Here is a 21224-nt window from a genome sequence, read left to right as displayed (position 1 = left end):
GTGTTTCTAAGCACACCATCATGCGCTTCCTCAGTGTAACAGGCTGTCAGGGGGGAAAGCAGATGTATAGCACTCCAGCAGTGAGGTTGCGGATGGGGTGGGGCTGAGGGGGATTGGTTGGGTACAAGGCACCCAGTGGGAGAAGCTGGCACAGATGGAGCCCCAGACCCACTGAGCAGCATTCGATGTCAACTGCACTGCTCAAGAGAGCCCTTGGGATCCACGGGGTCTTTGGCAGACACAAGCTCTCTCTGTTTTAGTCACCAATTAGTTTAATGGAGCAAAATCTAAAATCACTTGAGACCAACACAACTATGAAAGAAAAAAACTAACAGGGGGAATGGAATTTTTGGTCATTACTCAGGTTTTAGTCTAATTTGGGTTAAGCTTTTACATAAAAACAAAGACAGAGATTCAATGCACATATTTAATCTCTAAGAAGCCTTTGAAGAGATTTTATTAGTAGCAGTACTGAAGTTATAGCTGCTTGCAAAATGTTTGGACATGCTTACAATATAAATAATTTATCTACTTTAGCTAAAATGAATTTCCTTTGCTTTTATCAAAGTTTAATAGTGATAGATGTGACACTCACTCTTTTCACGATTCAGTTGTTATTAAAAGAGCAAACGATGGTGTGGTACTGCCAGGGGGGAAATTATTATTATATAACTTTTTTCTTGATTTTCACACTAAAAACGCCATTAAACAGAAATACCCGTTTGTCCCTCAAGTCGAATGCCTCTGTCTGTTACCTTTACTCCCTCTGTCTATTCTGCATGGAGTACAAATTGCTACAATGACTATGAAAACATGGAAGCAAGTAATGCAGCCAATTACACTCTTTTTATTTGCTGCATTATATGAAGGCAGACAAGGTTCAAGAGTGTTTGTCTGTGTGTGAAAGCGCGTGTCCCTGCAACTCTATGCTAAAGACTGTATATCGGTGCATAGGAAATAAGTCTGGACACATTTCTACATTAAACACTACAATTACTAAGACTAGCCTAAAGAGGCTAGAAGATTTGTGAAAGCCTCACACGTTAATGGTAGAAAACCAGTAAGAGAATTTCTTCAGCAGTCCTAGTTTTTCATCTTTGCCTTCAGCATCTGTGCTGCAACAAACATCACACAATTTCATTTCCGTTAATTGACTATTTTGAAGTGGCACAGCAAGAGTTTTCCATCATCATATTGTCAGGAAACAGCTGCCAGCTGCACAGTAAACCTATAATGCAATCAGCTACTTTGTGGCGGCCTTCACGCTCTCATTGTGTTAGGCATTGCTTAGACTGCTAATGCCCCTTGATTGGTCAAAATACGCATTGTATCTGGCATGATGTTTCCTCAGTTCATTATGGCCTTAATATATAGTTGCATTTCATTATTGTTTTGTTTTGTTTTTGATGATCACAAGATGAAAAGTGGAACATGTTTTCATACCGAGCACACCTATGCAAAGAAAGCATGAATCAGTAACAAATATCACTTTTTAAAATCAGCTGTCATCGTCCCCCAGTCCTCCTGTGGGTCTTCACTGTTTCTCTCTCTCTCCATCTGTGTGCTTGCTGCTTTGTGTGTGGGTTTGTTTACCTGCCTGACAGGGGCGGGACCTCCTGGGATCTCCGCCCCCTCGTGGAGACACCTGAATCAATCAAGCACCTGTGGACCATCTTGCAATCAGCTGTTTGCTATTTAAGCTGGGACCTGACCTTTAGTCTTCGCCTGAGTGTTGTGTAACTGTGCTAGTCTGTAAGTATCTGCTTCAGTTTGCTTGCTGAAGATTTCTAATGTGTCTTTTCCTGTGCCTAGGACGGCCCAGTGGAGTTCTGAGAGAGTGTTTGCTGTTTGGTGGAGTTAGAAGATTCTGTTTGGGACACTGAGAGGATCGGGGGCTTGGATTCATGGTATTGAACCACAGTTTGCTGTTAGTGCAGCTTCTGTGTGCCTTTGAATTATCCCCCAAGTCTCTAAAGTTCTTCCAAAATATTTTTGGTAACAATTTAAGAAGGACACACTCTCCGGTCTTTATGTCTGTTGTCAATAGCTGTTTCCGGGTCCAAACTCTGCTTCAGGTCAGTCAAACAAACACTGCGGCATCACTGGGAGTTAAAAACTGTCTAAATTCTTTCATTTTAATAAAATGATCGGTGTGGCTGCTCTACCAGGTGTAACAATGAAGTTTAGCATCCAGGCATCCATGAAAACAGAATTTATGAAATTTAACGGAGTTTGAAGTTAGCAGGAAGTTAGCTCGCTAGTTTCCACCCAAACAATCAATGTTCTGACTGAGAGGTTTTTGAAAATTAAAATGTGTAGCTCTGCTATCACTTCTGACATAAACAAAGACAGGAAACTATACAGCAGTGACTTTTGTAGGGTTACTGAAGTTGGGCCTACTGGTGTATAATGATCAGTGTTGGGAACGTTACTTTAGATTAGTAACTTAGTTACATTACTAGTTACTTTTATCAATAATAACTCAGTTACTTCAAGTTACTCGTTACTTTCAAAGTAACTAATTACTGGGGAAAGTAACTTTGGTTTTACTCAGAATTCTCTTGTTAATGTGTGGCATCCGTAACTGGATGCCCAGCAAGATTGCCAGTCTTCGAGCTTGCTCACTTGCCACAAGTGCACTGTGCCACCTACCAATAGAAAGGAAAATATAATGTGCATATTTCCACATGAGAAATCCCACGCCTGGACCGTCGTTGACCGGCGCCATAATTCTAGCCTATGTCACAGCGTCATGTGTGCTTTTTACATCCAACACAAAAACTGCAGTCGTGGTGCTTTCGATTGTACTCAAAATTCGGAAATTCTGCCTTCCGAATAGAAAGATGTAGGCAACACCAGACTGCAGATGAGCTGCATACATGGCTGGACTGGGACAAAAAATCAGCCCGGGCGTTTTGACTACAGACCGGCCTGCCATTATAGGAAAACTCAAAGCTTTTGAATGAAAACAAATGCTGTTGTGACAGTGATGTACACTGTTCTGATGGTATATATGTATCAGTCTATCAATCGTTTGTTGTAAGATTCAGATAATAATTTTTTTAAAAGCTAGATATTTTAAATGAGAATAAGAAAAAAAGTATTTCTTTGTGCCCCCCTCTCCCTGTTAATGCCCTCCCTGGTCCCCCTGGCAAAACTTTGCTAGACCCGCCCCTGCACAGTTACCAGCTGTCAGCTACTTAAAAAAAGGATCCTGGTGTTATTTGTCTCTCAGAAACAGTTCATAACTTCCCTTCAACTCATTCATGTCACCCATGTCACCTCTGTCAGTGCGCCCCAGGGTGGCTGTGGCTACAATGTAGCTTGCCATCACCAGTGTGTGAATGTGTGTGTGGATGACTGGTTGTGTAAAGCGCTTTGGGGTCCTTAGGGACTAGTAAAGGGCTATACAAATACAGGCCATTTACCAGGTCATTTACCCAAAAGGTAAACCTGTTTCTCCATCACCTGTTCAGCTCTGATGATTCAGTAAGGACATCTCCTGGTTTCATCTTCATGTTTCCCTCTCACCAGATAAACAAACCAATATCATGATCAGCAGCTTTTACAGCTGTGGCTCCAACAAACATCAGCTGATACTAGAAATTAATATTAAATAAATTCTAACAACAGCTGATCAAGCTTAAACGTGCTGCTGTTGTTTAACGCGAGCTCCGCTGGTTTCTTCTTTCTGGCGCAAAGTGGGCGATAAACAAACAAGGGAGAAAAGCCAATCAGCTGATCATTGATCAGTTTCATGATTGAAGTAGTAACAGGAGAGGGTGGGGGAGAGAATGAGAGAAGAGGCAGCTGTGCAGCAAAGACACAGAATAACTCCAGCTTTGTGTCTTTTTCATTGTAGCTGAAGTACAGGACAAACTGTTCCTTTTCACCTCAATAAGAAACGCGTAATATTTTCTCTGAATACGAGACGATTCCGTTATTTAGAGGATGGTTGGCAACTCTAACAATTAACCTTATAAACAAAATAAAGTTCAACATGAGTAACATCATAGCACCCACCCAGCTGTATAGCTAGTACGCAGTACGAAAAAGTCAGCACAATGAAAATAAACTCCACCTAAACTTGGTTTATATCTGACCAGATAGACTGCAGGTCATAACTTCTTACCTGAAGTTCAGTTCACCTGACACTCGGACCGGCGGCCGCCTCAGGTCTCTGCTCCTCCTTTCCCTCATCCACCTGCTGCCTTCACCACTTGCTAATGTTACTGAATCTGTGGAAGCTCCGTGATAGCCACCACACGAAGTAATGAATAACGACCCTATCTAAATCCCAGTAACGATTAATGCGTTCCTGATTTTGGCATAATAACTAGTTACCGTGCTCGTTACCAAAATAATAACGTAGTTACTGTAACGCGTTACTTAATAACACGTTAGTCCCTACACTGATAATGATGTGCTAAGCGGTGGCTACCTATACAGTTATGTTAGCATAATATAAACACAGTAAGTTGGAGGATGAACGCTAACATTTTTCCACTCGATAAAAGTTAGTGTGAGGGTTCCTGATGGTTAGGGGCAAATGCAATTGCATGGCAATTGTTTACAGACAGGATGGAAAAAGTTTCTTCTTTTTAAAATCATACTTCATATATAATGTGTTCATTTTGTCATTTAGAAAGTGTAAGTAACTGTTGAAGTCGAGCATTCAGTAGCTGTAATTCTTATGATATGATAATCAGTTTTAACCTCAAGTAGTTAATTTTACCTCCTGCAAATTTCTTGATTGAACTTTGTAAACTCGGTCCAGTTGTATTTTAAGTAACTGGGGTGCTTCCATCTCTCAGAATCTCAGTAGGGGCTTTTGTCTTTTGAGCATCGTTTCACATTCTCAGCACCAAAAGAAGCTTTTAAGTGTCTTTTTCACTTCTAAGAAAGACAACGGCAATGTAAGGATGAACAGATGCTGTGTTGCTGAAAGGATTATATTTCTGATGGTGCAAGCCATCTGCACCGCCAACCACTATTCGAGGAGTCTGATAGTAAGAGATTCTTCTAAATGTGCTCTGTAGATTTAGTTTTATGCAAATGGGTTTTACATTTGTCACCTTATCTATATATTTCTTTATTATATGGCTTATTTAGGCAAAGGTTTAGAGGTTTAAAAAAGTGGATTGACACTGTTGAGACAGTTTGGCGCTTTACAAAGTTGGGCATTAAAATTCTTGTTAAAGAATCGTTATAGCTGTGAATAAACAAGGGCTCTTACTGTCAGTAGACAACATCATCCATATTTTGTTAGTAAAGTCCGACACTTTATCAAATATAAATATTCTTCTACATTATAATCAGCAGCCAGTGTACCTTAACAATGTGTTTCCATTCTTTGCCTCCATATATTTGTGGATTTATTTGTGTGTACCCTCTTTTTTATTTTAATGAGTAATGCCCTGAAAAAGTGATGGCTACACATGACACAGTTTAGTCTTCAGCAAGAAATAATTACCACTCTAAGGATTGTCACAGTCTGGCTGCCTACAAGGACTCTAATTGTTTTTGACATTTTTTTTTTTAATTGCAGCACATTAACACATCTTTAGTTGTCAAATGAAGAAGAAATATGGATAATAAGTAGGTATTAATGCAGGGGGAAAAAATGGTTTCTGAGCATTACTGTGTTAGCATCATCAGTTTGTTATGTTGTTAGAAAAAATGCAGTTGCTAATACTTTAAGAGGGCAATGCCATACATAGTAACACTTACAAGATTTGTGCTTGGCAGTACTTTCAGTGCACATAGCAGTACATAGTTGTTGAGCTCCGGTTTTGCATAACTTTATTTGAGTATATATTTGAGTTGGACTTACATTTAGATCCTTTGGTGACAAATGTGAGCCCTTTATTACTATGAATAGTAAGGGATTTTTGTTTAGCTCTTAATGTTTTGGAGTCATCATTGGACAAAACTAAAGCTAAGCCCATCCTTCCACGATTTTTTCCATATAAATTTTGTATTATCTTTTGAGTAAATATGTCAAAAAACAATAACAGATATAAATATATTTTTAACAGGAGAAACTCTAAAGCTGATCAATTAAAATGAACAAGCAAAAACAAGTAAAACAAAATTCCTCGAAGCTGTTTTAAATGCAAAACAGAAAAGGTCCCCAAACCCAAAACAGCAACCCAAAACTGCTCCAAACCAAATAAAACCTTTGGCTATAGCTAAGGCATGTATTTTGTGTTGTTATATAATGGTATTCCACAAATTAAGAGATTACTAATTATCAAAAAAAACATGTAAATACAGCTGCACTTTGCTGCTTTTAATCTGCTTTTAGCTTTTAGCAGGTGGTAATTAGTTTAATCCAGGTGATGCAGAGGGGATTTCTACTTACCTTACTTTTTTCTCATTACCTGTTCAAGTCTAAGTATTCTTCAACTGTAAAGAAAAATTATTTGTCTCAACCGAAAAACACTATACTTGTCTATGATGTCAGTTTAGATATTTTAAAAAATTTGAATTCATTTGCAGAGCTGACCTGATACTACATTACACGTTTGCTATCTGTATGCTAGCAAAAGTCGAGGTTTGTGATACAACCTCTGATCTGGAATAACTTTAAAATAAATCTTGAAAAGATCACTTCAAAACTGTCAACTGCTAGATATCATAAATCTACAAATAACCTGAAAGCTCCAACATCTTAGGCACTGTACCTGCATAACAAAGCTAGTTTTCATACTTATACTCTCCACGGTGGCACGGTGGTTAGCACTGTTGCCGCACAGCAAGAAGGTCCTGAGTTCAATTCCAACATCAGGCCGGGGTCTTTCTGTGTGGAGTTTGCATGTTCTCCCCGTGTTTGTGTGGGTTCCCTCCGGGTACTCCGGCTTCCTCCCACCGTCCAAAGACATGCAGTTTGTGGGGATAGGTTAATTGGATAATCCAAATTGTCACTAGGTGTGAAAGTGCGAGTGAATGTGAGCGTGAATGGTTGTCTGTCCCTGTGTGTTAGGCCTGCGACAGACTGGCGACCTGTCCAGGGTGTAGCCCGCCTCTCGCCCTATGACAGCTGGGATAGGCTCCAGCGCCCCCCGCGACCCTGAAAAGGAGAAGCGGAAGCGAATGGATGGATGGATGGATACTCTCCACCATATATATATCTATATATAGATATATAGATATATATAGAGATATAGATATAGATAGATATAGATATTACATATTACACCAGGTTGTGCAGTGCAGATGACAATGGATGTTAACCCCAGGTTTATAGATTGCAGCAAAAGTCATGACAAGTGTCAAGGTAGAAAAATCCATAAAAACAAGAGAAAAGAGCAAGACATAAATAATACATGCCTGTTTTAGATGAACAGGTTTATCTTGTACATTAAAATCAATGTGAATCCATCCCTAAAACCAGTTTAAAGTCTTACCTAATCTTTTAGTCTGAACCTCTCAGACTAGGTTTTAGCTAGACGCCCCCATGCTTCGTCCTCTATGCTGCCCTTATTTGCCAGCCTCTTTTCATCTTCTACATTTCTTTCATGTTTCTCTCCTCTTATATTGTTATTAACCCTCCTTTCATCTGTTTTTCAGGCATACACTCCCTTCATCTCCAGATGCCTTGTTACAGCAGGTCATTTACTGCAAGCTTCTTGGCTGCAGGCTGGGCAAGTAGTGAGAAATGTTCAATCGTTGCAACATTTCATGTTTCAAAAGCACAGCCACTGTATGTATCCTGTTGATGAGTGCTTGAGCAAGAGAATCGACCTACAATTATTGCAAACTGTGTGAGAATGTCTGTTAAATACATCAAACAACTTCCTCAAACATCCACTTTTACACTGCTTTCACTATGGTAATGGACATGGGCGAAATATCCCAGGATCGTTTGGTGAGTAAGGTGCAGTGAACTCTAGTGGATTTGTATGTGTGTGTGGATTTCAGATCTGATGTAACCGAGTAATCTGTACTTTGCACTTCACTGTGTAAATGCCCAGTTAATGCTTTTGTCATTATCTGCTATGGAGAATTAAATGAGGTTGGATCCGCAGTAATTTGAGTACCTACTCCCCACAGGTTTAAGTAGAGGCAAATAGAAAAACATGTTTTGAGCAGTGCATGACTACAATTTATTAATTATGTAAGTAGTATTCATTCTCCATACGCAAACTTATCAAATCAATTAAATGCTGGCAAACACAACTCCAAGGTAATTATGAAACCAAATTTTCTGTGATGGTTTAAGGACAGAATGATAAATTACATACATGGCATACCTTTGAATAATGTGTACTTGACAGGGCTACAGTAAACACAATTTACATCCTTTTTTTCTCTGCAAGCAGGATTTGCTGGGGTAGTTTATAATTGAGTCCAGTGGTGCATGAACTTTCTACAGCTGCAATCTGTCTACACACAGTTATTTCTCCCTCTGCAGGCTGCAGCTTTCTTTTGTCAACTCTGCCTCACATCACAACAGTCCCCAAACATGAGAGATCTTGATGAAACCAGAATATAATTATTAGTGTAGTAGTTCTTGGTTGGTGGCAGGATCTCTGCATGGTTCAGCAAACAACACGCTCTCTGTTCAAATGAAGAACATTTGGCTCCTTTCAAGAGCAATTATTTCAACCTTCAGTCAGGCTCTCCCCAACCAATGAATAACGCAATAGTAGAATTTGCTCAATCAGCCAGGTAAGGAAATTCCAAAAAGTTGATTCTGTTCATCTGGACGTAGCGTTTTCAGTTGAAGAAACGTTTCGTCACTCATCCAAGTGACTTCTTGAGGTTTCCCCAACCTTATAAACAGTATATTTGCATAATGACTAACACTAACACAGCTGACTAACAATAGTCAATGATGTCAGATTAATGATCATTAAGATGCAAATTGTCATGAGCACTGATCAATGGCTATGACTACCATTTACAGAGAGTTGGAAAATGGCTATAATCACAGCATTGTAAGATGGTAAAAGATGTGGTCTTAGACCCCCTTCTCGATTCAGAGATGGTCTTTCCCTTTTCACGTAATTGGCCTCCTCCCTGTCCAGGATGTGTGAATTCTTATCACTGAAAAAGTGTCCACTGGCCTGTAGGTGTAAATAGACTTTGGAGTCCTGGCCTCTTCTGTGTTGTGCAATCCGCTCAGTCAGAGGTTGTTTGGTTTCCCTGATGTATAAATCGTGACAATCCTCCTGGCACTTAACAGTGTACACTATATAACTGTTTGTGCCGAGGAGCCCGATCTTTGGGGTGGACCAATTTTTTTGGAGTTTTGGGGTTTGAAAGCCACAGAGACGTGGTGTATAAAGAAAATGTGTTTCAGCTGTTCTGATGCTCCTGACACATAAGGGATTGCTGTTTAGGCAGCAATTGTCCTTCTTCTCTTCTGGACTTTGGAGCTTTCTTTAGGTGTTTTCCCACTTTTGACAAATGTCCAGCTGGGCTAACCACATTTACTCAGGGCCTCCTTGATATAATGTTCTTCTGCTTTCCTGGCTGCTCCGTCTGTGGGATGGCGTTTGCTCTTTGTTGTTGCAGTCTGATGACACCCAGTTTGTGCTCCAGTGAATGATGAGAGTCAGACCTTAAATACTGATCTGTATGTACATTTACGGTACTCATCAACGTTTAAATGTCCCCCATTTCTGATGGTCCAAGAAAGCTAGCCTGTCGTTTTCATATCCTCCCTGGTGAACTTGATGTGTTGGTCCACCGAGTTAATGTGATCAGTGAACTGTGGTACGTCCTGAGATTTGATATTTGCCCAGGTGTCATTCACATACCTGAACCAATGACTTGATGGTGTTCCAGGATAGGGTTTCATTTGGTCTTCTTGCATTTGGTCTTCTCTTACGAACATCCTCCACTGGAACACAAGTGAAGAGAGACGCAATATCACACAAAACAATTTGTCTATCTGCCTCCATAATGACATCTCTCACCTTCTCAACAAAATTCAAGAAGTTCTGGATGTGGTGTTTAGAGCTGCCTGCCAACAGGTTGAGAAAGCCAGAAACTTTAATAAGTTATAGGTGACTGAGTTGATCATACAGACAAATGGCCTTAAATAACTTTCCCAATTTTTCTAAAATAAAATGGGACAAAAAAAAGTATATAATATGAATATAATTGTATTACATGTACATATACATATATAACAATAACAATATAACTGTATAATGTAATATAATCATATAATATGAATATAACAATAATTTTAAAATAATAGGTAAAATCAGGCCCAGAACAAATACTTTAAAGAAAAAAACATACGAGTGTCATCAGTCTGATTGATTTCCACTGGTATTTTGGATCAAAGCAAGACTCATTAAACTGCAGTTTACAGTCACAGCAGTTTCTGTATTGTCTCCCTCAACAGGTATGGAGCTGAAAGGAGACAGCTGAAGTGAAATAGTATTTAATCATGTTTGACAATAACACATTATGCGTGTAAGCATAGCTGGCATTGCATCTTTTCACTCGTGTCAGCTCGCTTTGACCACAGTTTCCGGCTTTAAAAAAATGCATTTTCAAACATATATTCATTCTCTTCTGTACAACAAACATGCAAACTCTGCACAGAAAGTCCCCTGATGATGGAATTGGCAATTGCAATCATAAAGCATGAAATATCTCAAAACCGCTGTCCCTGTGCTGTTGGCTTCCTCCATGTTACTGTACCTCTACAACTGGTGCTGGTGTAACTTGATCAAGTAAATACAGAACAACATATAGCTAAAAAGAATCGACTGAACCATGCATAGGCTAATTTTCACTAATATCCACTCCAGCTTTTTAAATCAATAACGGACCATTATTCAGTCCAAATATCAGAGTAGCACATCCCTCCTCTTTTTTTCAGTCAGCTTTTAATTTATCTCTTGAAAATATATTGGAGGGTAATTAAACAAACGAAAACAAAGAAAATAAATACGTACATAATAACAAATTAGCCAAAGAGAAATGCCAATTAATAACAGAGGAAAAAGGCTTCTACTAACAGGTCTTTGATACTCTGACAAAAATAAAAAGAAAGAAACTATGAGAAAAGGCTATTTTAAACATATTTAACACTTTTAAATTAGAATGTAAAATAAATAAGTGATTCACACTCTGCTAATTCATGTCTGGTTTGCTTTTTGGTCTGAGCGAAAAGATCTGGCTTAATTTGAATATTCTTGGCCAGGTCACGCAGTGCTTTATCTTTGCACACTGCATCGGCAGTTCACACTTTGTTTGACGAGATATAACAGAAAGTAATTAAAGGTTTATGGAAAGGGGAGCCTTTGAAACCCTGCAATTTGCTCCTGCTCTGTTCCTCTCCACACTCGACACGTCACTTCCTAATGGGCATTTTTTTGGACCTGTATCCATTTACAGTCCCGCCCTCTGCACAGCATAACACCCAAATCAATTTGTGGGATAATACTGTGACAATATGTTTTGGAAAATTATACAATGGTCTATTGGTTTATTAATTAAGCATGTGATGTTCAGTATAGGATTTGCTACCAGTCCCTTAACCTAAGTACTTTGATTTGACGTAACTATGTGCTGTTATAATCATCAGTGTAGCTTTAATCATTACACAAGTCTTTTTGGCACAGCCTCAAACCTTTCTGATTTGGGTTTTTGGATCGTCTCAATATTCAAGTGGGTGAAAACAGACACACACACACAACACCAAATCTATTTTAAGGGTGTGACATTGAGAGAGCTGCAAAAACATATCTTGGTGCAGCTTTCCACCAAGATCTTGACTCTTCACATGCTGGAAACTATCTCCAAGGTAATGTGCCCAATCTAATGCAGTTATTGTACAGCATTTGCTTGTGGCTTAGCAGCTGTCAAAGGATAAACTACAAGACCAATAGAATGTCAGTGTTCCACAAATCCCGTAGTAGCGTTCCTTCACAGCATATTCTAAAAGCGGTCCTTCTTTGTAATGTGAATCATTAAATATTTGCCAGGAAACTGTGATTTTTTTGAAATCTGAGTATTTGTTGAACCTTCTGATATAAAAAAATATATTAAAAAGTAAATACTGATTTGCATATATTAATTTTATTCAGTATCATTTTGGCATTTTTGTGCAATTTATTGCTCAAGAAATTTATTATGCAATTTATTGGGGTTTTATCTACATTTAGTATCCCTGATTTAGTGGCTATGGGAAGTAGGTGATGGATTAATATACTTTAAAAAAAAGAAAAGAAAACAATCTATTTTATTGTTAGTGGTTAGACAATTGCACTGCAGTGCAAGAAACAGGTAAGCCATCAATGTTATTTCATTACACATTATGAAACTTGTAAGTTAATCACATGGGATGCATATTCTTTTAAATATGTTGTATAACTCACTTACAGCAAAAACACTGAAAGCAATATTATTCATAAGACATATAAGACCCTGAGGCCTATCTGACTGGAACATCTTATTAGAATAATAACACTAATGGTATATTTGGTATGATCACAACTGACACGTTGGATGACACGAAAATGAGTATAATACAAAGCTTCAAATATTACACTTTCATTACTAAGCAGTTCTAAAGATCAAATATTATAAAAGCTTGAGAACTACTGAACCACCTAGACAGACGCACACCTGCGACCACAGTTCAATTCTTTATAGCCCCGAGGAATTTCATTTATCTTTTTTTTTTTTTTTATGTTTAGCAACAGTTGCAAACCCAATGTAGATAAATTACACTTGGCAAGTACTGCGTTATGGTTTGCAGAGCACATTTTGATTAGGAATATAAGTCTAATTTATTGTTAATATTCAGCATTATATCTGCTTTGATTTGTAACAACAAATTAACAGTTCACAAAAATAATTTACTTATGATCTGCCACCTGCAAGCGTTCACTATTGTTAGTCTGAAACGCTGTGAGTCTCCTTCTTCACTTTTTGTCTCATCCAGCAATAAGTCTAATATCACACTGTTCAAGTGCAGCAATCAATCTAGACTAGCTAGATTCTAGATTATTTATTAGTTTTGGACACATTTACTTTATAATAGTCAAATAATACAGAAATGCCGACTGCCCTTTTAAGTAAAATACAGTCATGAACATTTGTTTATTTTCACCCTCCACTTTTGTTAAATTTTTGCATATGCACACGGCATAAGGTAGTATGCGTATGTAAGCTGTTTGCAGGCCTCTTCATGAACTAAAAATGGTAAAATTGTCTATTTTTGCTCGAGCAGAGCGTTCCGCACTCTTCCACCAGAAATTCTTAGAACCTATACAAAGCTGCCTCAGTTGATCTGTCGCTAGAAATAGCTCAACTGCAAAGGCAGGGATTGTTGCTTGTTTTGTTCAATGACATTCCCCAAACAAAAGCTGAAAAAGAAGCCTGTCTTCTTTAAGAGGGGAAACAAAATATGAGGATATCTTCCAAGAGGTGCCAGAGGGATCTTTCTCTCTTTCCTTTCCATCTCCCTGCCATGACTGGAAGGGGGTTTTCTGAGGAAAACAACGGTGCTGTCAACAGCTAGTGCAGTGAGCGCTAGAGGCCAATCGGAGGAGGAAGCAGCACTTAATGTAAGGGAATGGATTAGAGAGGCTGATTATGCCTCAGAGGTGAGAGCACTGCAAAGTGAAAGAAAGGAAAAGCTGGAGCAAGCAAGTGTTAATTTCTTTGAATATGAGCAGCGTGCATGTATTTCTAGGAGACTTATGTGTTTTTTGTGCTTAACAACAATGTGTTTGTTGGCAAACTAGGTAGGTATAGTGCAGTTTTATATGTAATGTGTATGTTTATAAATGTGTTAATTACTGTGAATGTGGGTGTGTTCACAAAATAGCTAAGTATGCGTGTGCTAGCCGAAGCAAAAATGAAGTTGGTTATAAACAAGCTTACATTCCTGTATTGTCTGTACACTACCTCTGCTCATGCATAGCTGAAAAGGCAGACATGTTCCTCCTGAGAGGTTCTGGATACAGACTTGCCCCAGATATTGAAATTGTGCTGCTAACTTGTCACTAACACAAACAAGCAGCATCATGCGATGCTCACACGGCACATTTTCTGTAAGATCTTTGACAAAGTTGCATGAAAAAGTTATTGTTTAGTCTACAAACAATAAGCTCAGCCTACTTGATCTTACTCATTCAGAATCCTAACACATCCTATCATTCATACATACAGCACTGTATCTCTTCTTGGTAACTTTCGCCCACTTGATAACCCGGGGAACTCTATTTGAGATATAACGTGAAATGTATTAGATTAAATAAAACAACATTCTTCCAAATACACTGGCAAAAAAACCTGATTCCTCTCATTGTTCTCCCTAGAAGTCAGTCAGCATGACAGAAACCTGCTTCTTGTTTTTTGCAAAATATATCAAAAGTACACATTTTTACTTACAATACAGCCAAAAATAGAGTACAATTGAACTGCTTGACTGAAACCTTTGTTTCACATTTACCTGGCATAGAAAATCTCTCGACGACTTTGCCTTTGAAAAATAACATCATGACATCATCCCAATACTGAAGAAATCATTCGACGCAGAATTGTAAATCGTTTGGTTTATTTTGATGCCTCATTCCTGACCTGCTTGTTGATGTTATTAACTGCTTCATTAGTATCACATGATAGTGTTGCTTCAAAGTAAAGTGAGCCTATGTTTCCTCTTTAATCCTATGTTTTACATTATAACCTTGTTATAATGGATGGATGTATCCCTAAGTTCCTTCTAAGTTTCTTCTCAACACTATCAGTGAGTGCTTGTTTGAGGGGAATGGTTGTATTATTGTGGGTACTCTTTCCAATATGGTAGGTCTTTAAAAGTATAAAATTCTTTCAGATCACTGTTGTTGAGACTAAATAAAACTGTCCTGAAATTACTTTGTCTTTACTAAGACTAAATGGAGAACAAGTTAATTTCCTTCCAGCCTTTTACTCTTTGACATCTATAAATGACATTTAAAAAAAAAAAAAAAAAAGATGGCTACGGATGATCTCATATGTCCTTATTGTAGAGCTAGAGGTTAAATTGTCATGTTGACAAATAAAGTTGCTGCCAATCAGACGCTTTCCACATGGTATTGCATGGTCAATCAAAAACACCACTAGTTTAAATGCATTCCCAAATCAAGACAGTGTTGGCCCAGCATTCTTAGTTTTCATGTATTTTTGTATTTTCTTCTTTATTTAGGCCATGGTTCCTGGGTTGCTCTGTTTAGTTGTTCCTTATTTGATTTCCCCTTGTGACTTTTACACCCTGTGTGCCCCTCTGTGCATCTGTGAGCCCTCGTCTCCCCTCCTTGTGTTTTATTCCATGTTTCCCCAACCCGCTATACCTGTGCTCTCCCCGTGCTCTCCCTCTCCTCCTGTCTGCACCTCTGTGTACTTCCTGTTTTACTTTGACAGTCTCCCGTCAGTGTTGTGTTTACTCCTGCCGTGTCTCGTTATGATTATCTGTGTCAGCTGTGTTCCCCGTGTGCTCCCACTTCCCTCGTTAACCCTCTGTGTATTTATGTGCATGTCTCCCTCAGTTCGGTGTCGCGTCGTCAATGTCTCCTCCCTGAACCTGTGTGCATTTCTGTGTTCCCTCGGTCCTCAGTTTAGTTTACCCAGTTTAGTTCTGTTTCTTTGTAAGGCCTGCAATAAAGCAGCGATTTTGAGTTCAGCTTCCGTCTCTGTGAGTTTTGCGTTTGGGTCCTCATCTGCCTTCACACAGCTAGTTCATGACAGACAGAGCCTCTACCATGCTTCACAGGTTACTGTAGACAATGTTGTCATTCTACTGTCTCTCTACTGACCTCAATTTTGTGCACAATTTTGTACAATAAAGGATGTAAATCACAAACGTCTGATTTATATTCATTTCTCCAAAAGGCCAATGCTGACAATTTGTGATGAGGTTTTCAGATAACACTAGATCAACTGAAAGTCCATAGCTGACTCTCAGGTCTTGTATCAGGGCTTTGTTGGATCTGGACATGAATTTCAGATACTGGTCACATGCTGTCGACTTTTCTTCTTCTTTATTGTCCTCCACTTGCTCAGTTTTCTAGTTTTTTTTGTTTGTTTTTTAAGGACAGACTGTGTATGCCATCTGTCTGAATATTCTTGTTGATGCAAAAAAAAAACAAACTACTTAATCCAAAGAAATAGAATCAAATTGTGTTTTTATGACAGACTAATAGCAACGAAATCCCTAAAGATCCAATGTAAAATTGTTTATGTGTAGACGCACCACTAATTCAACACCTGAATTGATGCCTTTTTTTTTATCCTTGACTTATTCATACGTTAGTGGTAAGTTGTTTAACAACCAAGCAAGATACTCTTCTGTAAATGGTCAGGTACTGGAGCAGACTGGAAACGAGTGAGGAAAAAAAACTTTATTCCAAAGGAAAGCCTGGAGAAATATTGGTCAACACCACTTTAAAAAATACAATACAAGCTGCGTCCTTGGAGCACAATATAAATAAATAAGCCTCGGCTCAAAACTTTAGCACAGTACTGCACAGTGCTTATGTTGGCCTCAGGCACTCATTGACCAAATTTTACAATTATGAGAAAATGTGTCAACTGACACGTGCCTGGATTTTCAGTCTCTGCTTCCATACATAAGATATCTCTTCCTTTTTGCATGCGTGCTGCTTTTTGAGAATGCATATCATTTGCATGCTTTTGTGATTTTCATTCACACTTACATGATGCTTCCTCCCTTTTTTCTGCATTTTCATCAAAATACTCACCACCTCAGACTGCAATACAAACCAAATCATTGCCAAGTCAATTATATTTGAATTGTTTCATTATAAAGCCCTGAAGGAAAGAAAATGTTGTTTTTTTGTAATTTCTTACTGTGTGCTCCAAAACTACATCAGTCATGTCAGTGTTTATGAGCCAAAAGTAAAATATAATAAACAACTTAAATGTTTCCTCAGGGGACAAAAACCTTACACAGGTAATATGGTAAAAAAAAGGTTTTTAAAAAATTATTTCTATGAGCTTGTAGCTCAGTGAGCACAGGTCAGTCCCTCCAAGAGGCCTGCTCAGCACATTGGGATTTTTGAGAACGAGTTTGGCCGGGGTTCTGCACCATAGCCCTTTAAATAGCTTTGTCGTCTTCAGTTACTAAATCCGACTCAAAACTTTGATTAAAAGAACAGCAAGATCAATTAACTGAACAGAAATGTCACACTGCTGTTTTTTTTCAATCCAAAAAAAAAATGCCAGGTCAATGAAACTATTCTATTTATAGATAGATCAGCAGTTTCTGATCATCTTGGTGTCATGCTACAACTAAACACCTTGTGTGCAATTAGCATTCATTATTGTCGTGTGCAGGGATTGTGGAAATTTGTTTAGAGTGCAATGCTTTCTTATAAATAAAGTCTATTAAATCGTGACTTGATCTATTAGGCCCTTGCAAAGAGGTCAGCCAAGCTTAAAAAGCCCATTTTTTTGTAAATGCTAAACACTTCCCCCTTTTATCTATTTTTTCCTTTCTTTATTCAAGCTTCCTTTTCATGTCTATTATTCAGCTCTCCTCGCCTAAACGCATAACTTACAGTGCTCATTCTCCTTTACTTATTTTTCATATAGTGCTTGCTTTTTACTTGAAAAATGGAGGGATCGGGTGTTTGTGTGTGTGTCTGTGTATATATGTGTGGGTAGTGGAGACTTCAGGGGGTACCCAAGGCGAGACAGAATGTAAGCACAGCATGAGTAATGAAATAATGACTGAAATATAAAAGGACGAGGCAGGCCGTGCTCTCTCTATCCGGGGGCCGACAGGTGTTTGCCGGCGCACCGGTGCAGAATCCATTTGAAGGCTGTCAGAAGATGGCTGCTGAGAAGTGAATGTGCTTTAATTACAAGTTTTTCACGCCGAGACGTTGCGTTAGCCCTCCTACAAAATGTAAATGTGTAGGTATGTGGTCTGCCTAACATCTTTCACTTGCATTTTTCAATAAAACCCTCTTTCTTAAGTGCATTTTTAATGATCGGAAATCTGAGAAATGGTATATGGATTAAAGAGTGCCTTGTGGTCAGCGTTCACTTTATAGACAGGGGGTAAAAGGTTTAAGTGCTGATGGTCATGGTAATGGTCTTCACAAACCACTGAACTGAAGCCATAAATACAATAATGGCATACTGGAAGTAAAAGTCATAATTGGATTGGTTAATTGTTAGGGTACAGACGGAGTGGTATATACAGTGATTGGTGGTGTTCTTCATCTTGCACTTAAAGGCAAAAATAGTTGATTTAATTCAAAGGTACACCAGGAAAAAAAAGGTCTGTTTCTACCAGTGTTTATCGATACGTTTTACTTCCCTGTTCATTTCCCTGTTCAGGAAGGCGGCAGGTCCTGATGGAATACATGGAAAGGTTCTCAGAGCATGTGCTGACGAACTGACCGGAGTCTTCACTAAAATCTTCAACCTTTCCTTGTCATTAAACACCGTCCCACCCTGCCTCAAAACCTCAATCATCATCCCCATCGCTAAGAAGACGGCTGTGGACAGCCCAAATGACTACAGGCCTGTTGCACTTACGCCTGTAGTGATGAAGTGCTTTGAGAGACTGGTCTGTCAGCACATCAGGGCCGGTCTGCCTTCCACTCTGGACCCCCACCAATTTGCCTATAGGACAAATCGATCCACCGAGGACGCCATCACCATAGCGCTCCACACTGCGCTGAGTCACCTGGAGCACCGAGGAAACTATGTGAGAATGCTCTTCCTGGACTTCAGCTCAGCATTCAATCACATCATCCCGGAGATCCTGGTCGAGGAACTTGTCTAACCTGGGACTCTCCACCTCCATCTGTCTCTGGATCAAGGACTTCCTGACAAATAGACCACAGTCTGTCAGACTCTGCCCCCACCTGTCCAGCACCATCACACTCAGTACCGGGTCTCCACAAGGATGTGTTCTGAGTCCCCTCTTGTTTACGCTCTACACATCCGACTGCTCCCCTACCCATCTCTCAAACACCATCATAAAGTTCGCGGATGACACCACAGTGGTTGGACTCATCTCAAGGGGGGATGAGTCGGACTACAGAGATGAGGTTAACAGACTGACTGAGTGGTGTTCAGTTAATAACCTCCAACTGAACACCACGAAAACTAAAGAACTTATTTTGGACTTCAGGAAGGGCAGAGCAGACCCGGCCCCACTCTACATTCACGGGAACTGTGTGGAGAGGGTACACTCCATGAGGTTTCTGGGCGTGCAGATCTCTGTTGATCTCTCCTGGACTGCAAATACCACGGCGTTGGTAAAAAAGGCCCAGCAGCGTCTCCATTTTTTGAGAGTGCTCAGGAGGAACAACCTGGAGGAGAGGCTGCTGGTGACATTCTATAGAGCCACCATAGAGAGCATCCTAACGTACGGCATAACAACGTGGTATGCAGGGTGCTCAGTTGCAGACAGGAATGGACTGCAGAGGGTCATCAACACAGCCCAGAAGATCACTGGCTGCCCTCTGCCCAGCCTGGAGGCGAACTCCCGATACCTCAGCAGAGCTGGCAATATCATTAAGGACTACTCTCACCCCAGTAATCAACTGTTTGAACTATTACCGTCAGGCCGACGGTACAGGTCACATAAAACCAGGACAAACAGATTCAGGGATAGCTTCTTTCCCAGAGCTATCACCGTAGTAAATAAGCACAAAACAATTAAACCTGCTTAACCATACTTGCCATTGTCACTATACTATGCTGCTATTCATACTATCATTATATTATGCTGCTATCCTGTATATATTGTACTTATTTGTCTGAGCACTACAGTTGTTTTATTGTACTTTTTATATTTTACATTTATATTTATTTTGCTTTTTGCACCAAGGGAGTGGCACTCCAATTTCGTTGTACTTTGTACAATGACAATAAAGGCTATTCTATTCTATTCTATTCTATTCTATTCTATTTTAGTGTATTTTGATGCAGGTAATTTATCAACAGCGATTATTAGCTGCCACTGTGATAAAGGCAATTGTTTCTCCAGCAGCTATTGTTTTCCTCTCCCTCTGTGTCCTTTTCACCAGACTGACAGATCTACTTGGTTATATCTTGGAAAAATAATTTGTAATTGTCCTCAATTTGACATTTGAATCAACCTTAATTAAAATTTCTGCAAGGAGGTGACCCAAACTTTCCTCAGCAGAGGTTGATTTACATGCTTGTTTAATATGCACTTTTGCTTTTAATCCAAGAGGTAAAACATTAAAATTTCATCCCATGGATGGAGAGTGTAGTATGTACGGGCATTCGCAAAAGTTTTCAGGCCTTGGGGAAGATCACATTTATGTTTAAATTGAATTCAATAGTAATTGCTGTCCACCATCTGTCTGCATAATGCATTGTGAAATGCTCAACAGATCTACAGTTGGGTTTGCATATAAATAGACAGTAAGACAACTTTCCTTTCCCGCAGCTGTTTATATTCATTGATGGTTTGTTGGTCTTTTTGCCTTTAGTTTTGTTTTCAGCAAGTTAAATGCATGCAAAACTGTGCTGGGGCTGATTGGTCATTGCAGAATATACACTTCCTTATTTGGTAATGTCCTGCACTGGTTTTGCAGTATGTTTAGACTGATTATGGGTTTTTTTATGATCTAGTTGCTGAATTTGATCAAATACAAGTAGTCTACTACTACTACTACTACTACTAGGAAGTGGCACACACAGTTCTGATACTTCATTGTTTTATAATCAGTTTTTAATTCACAGAAAGTTTTCTGTTATGGTTTTATTCATCTTCCTGTTTGGACACAGTTTTAAAAACTTCCTGGTCCTTGCCTAAGTTAGTGGCGTATAACGGGACCAGAGTAACATGGGTGAATCAACAATCAACAGCTTACAAGTTCTTCATGTCAGTTTATCAATGCAGTTAGCCCAGTTGGAGGTGTGTATGTATGTGTGTAATTGTTTACTTGCCTTGCTCAAGGACATCTCAGGTGGCCAGTAAATGATGAGAGAAAATAGGGAAGCTAATTACCATTTCCTGCATAAATAAAGTGTTTATGATGTTTCACAACTACCCTGTCTTTCTCAGCCCTTTTCTAAACTCTTTGTGCATGTCCATCAAATTAGCAAGATCATTAGCAAAGCCTGTTGTTTTCCACAATTTCAGTCCTGTAGGTGTGCATTCTTGCCACCTCTTTTTGATTTGAAAATGAACTCCTCGGATGCATAATCCATCGAATCATAATGATGGATGCTCAAATCTCTGATTCCATATAGGT

Source organism: Neolamprologus multifasciatus, chromosome 15 (assembly GCF_963576455.1).
Source record: "Neolamprologus multifasciatus chromosome 15, fNeoMul1.2, whole genome shotgun sequence".
Lineage (NCBI taxonomy): Eukaryota > Metazoa > Chordata > Actinopteri > Cichliformes > Cichlidae > Neolamprologus > Neolamprologus multifasciatus.
Note: the sequence above shows the minus strand (reverse complement) of the source record.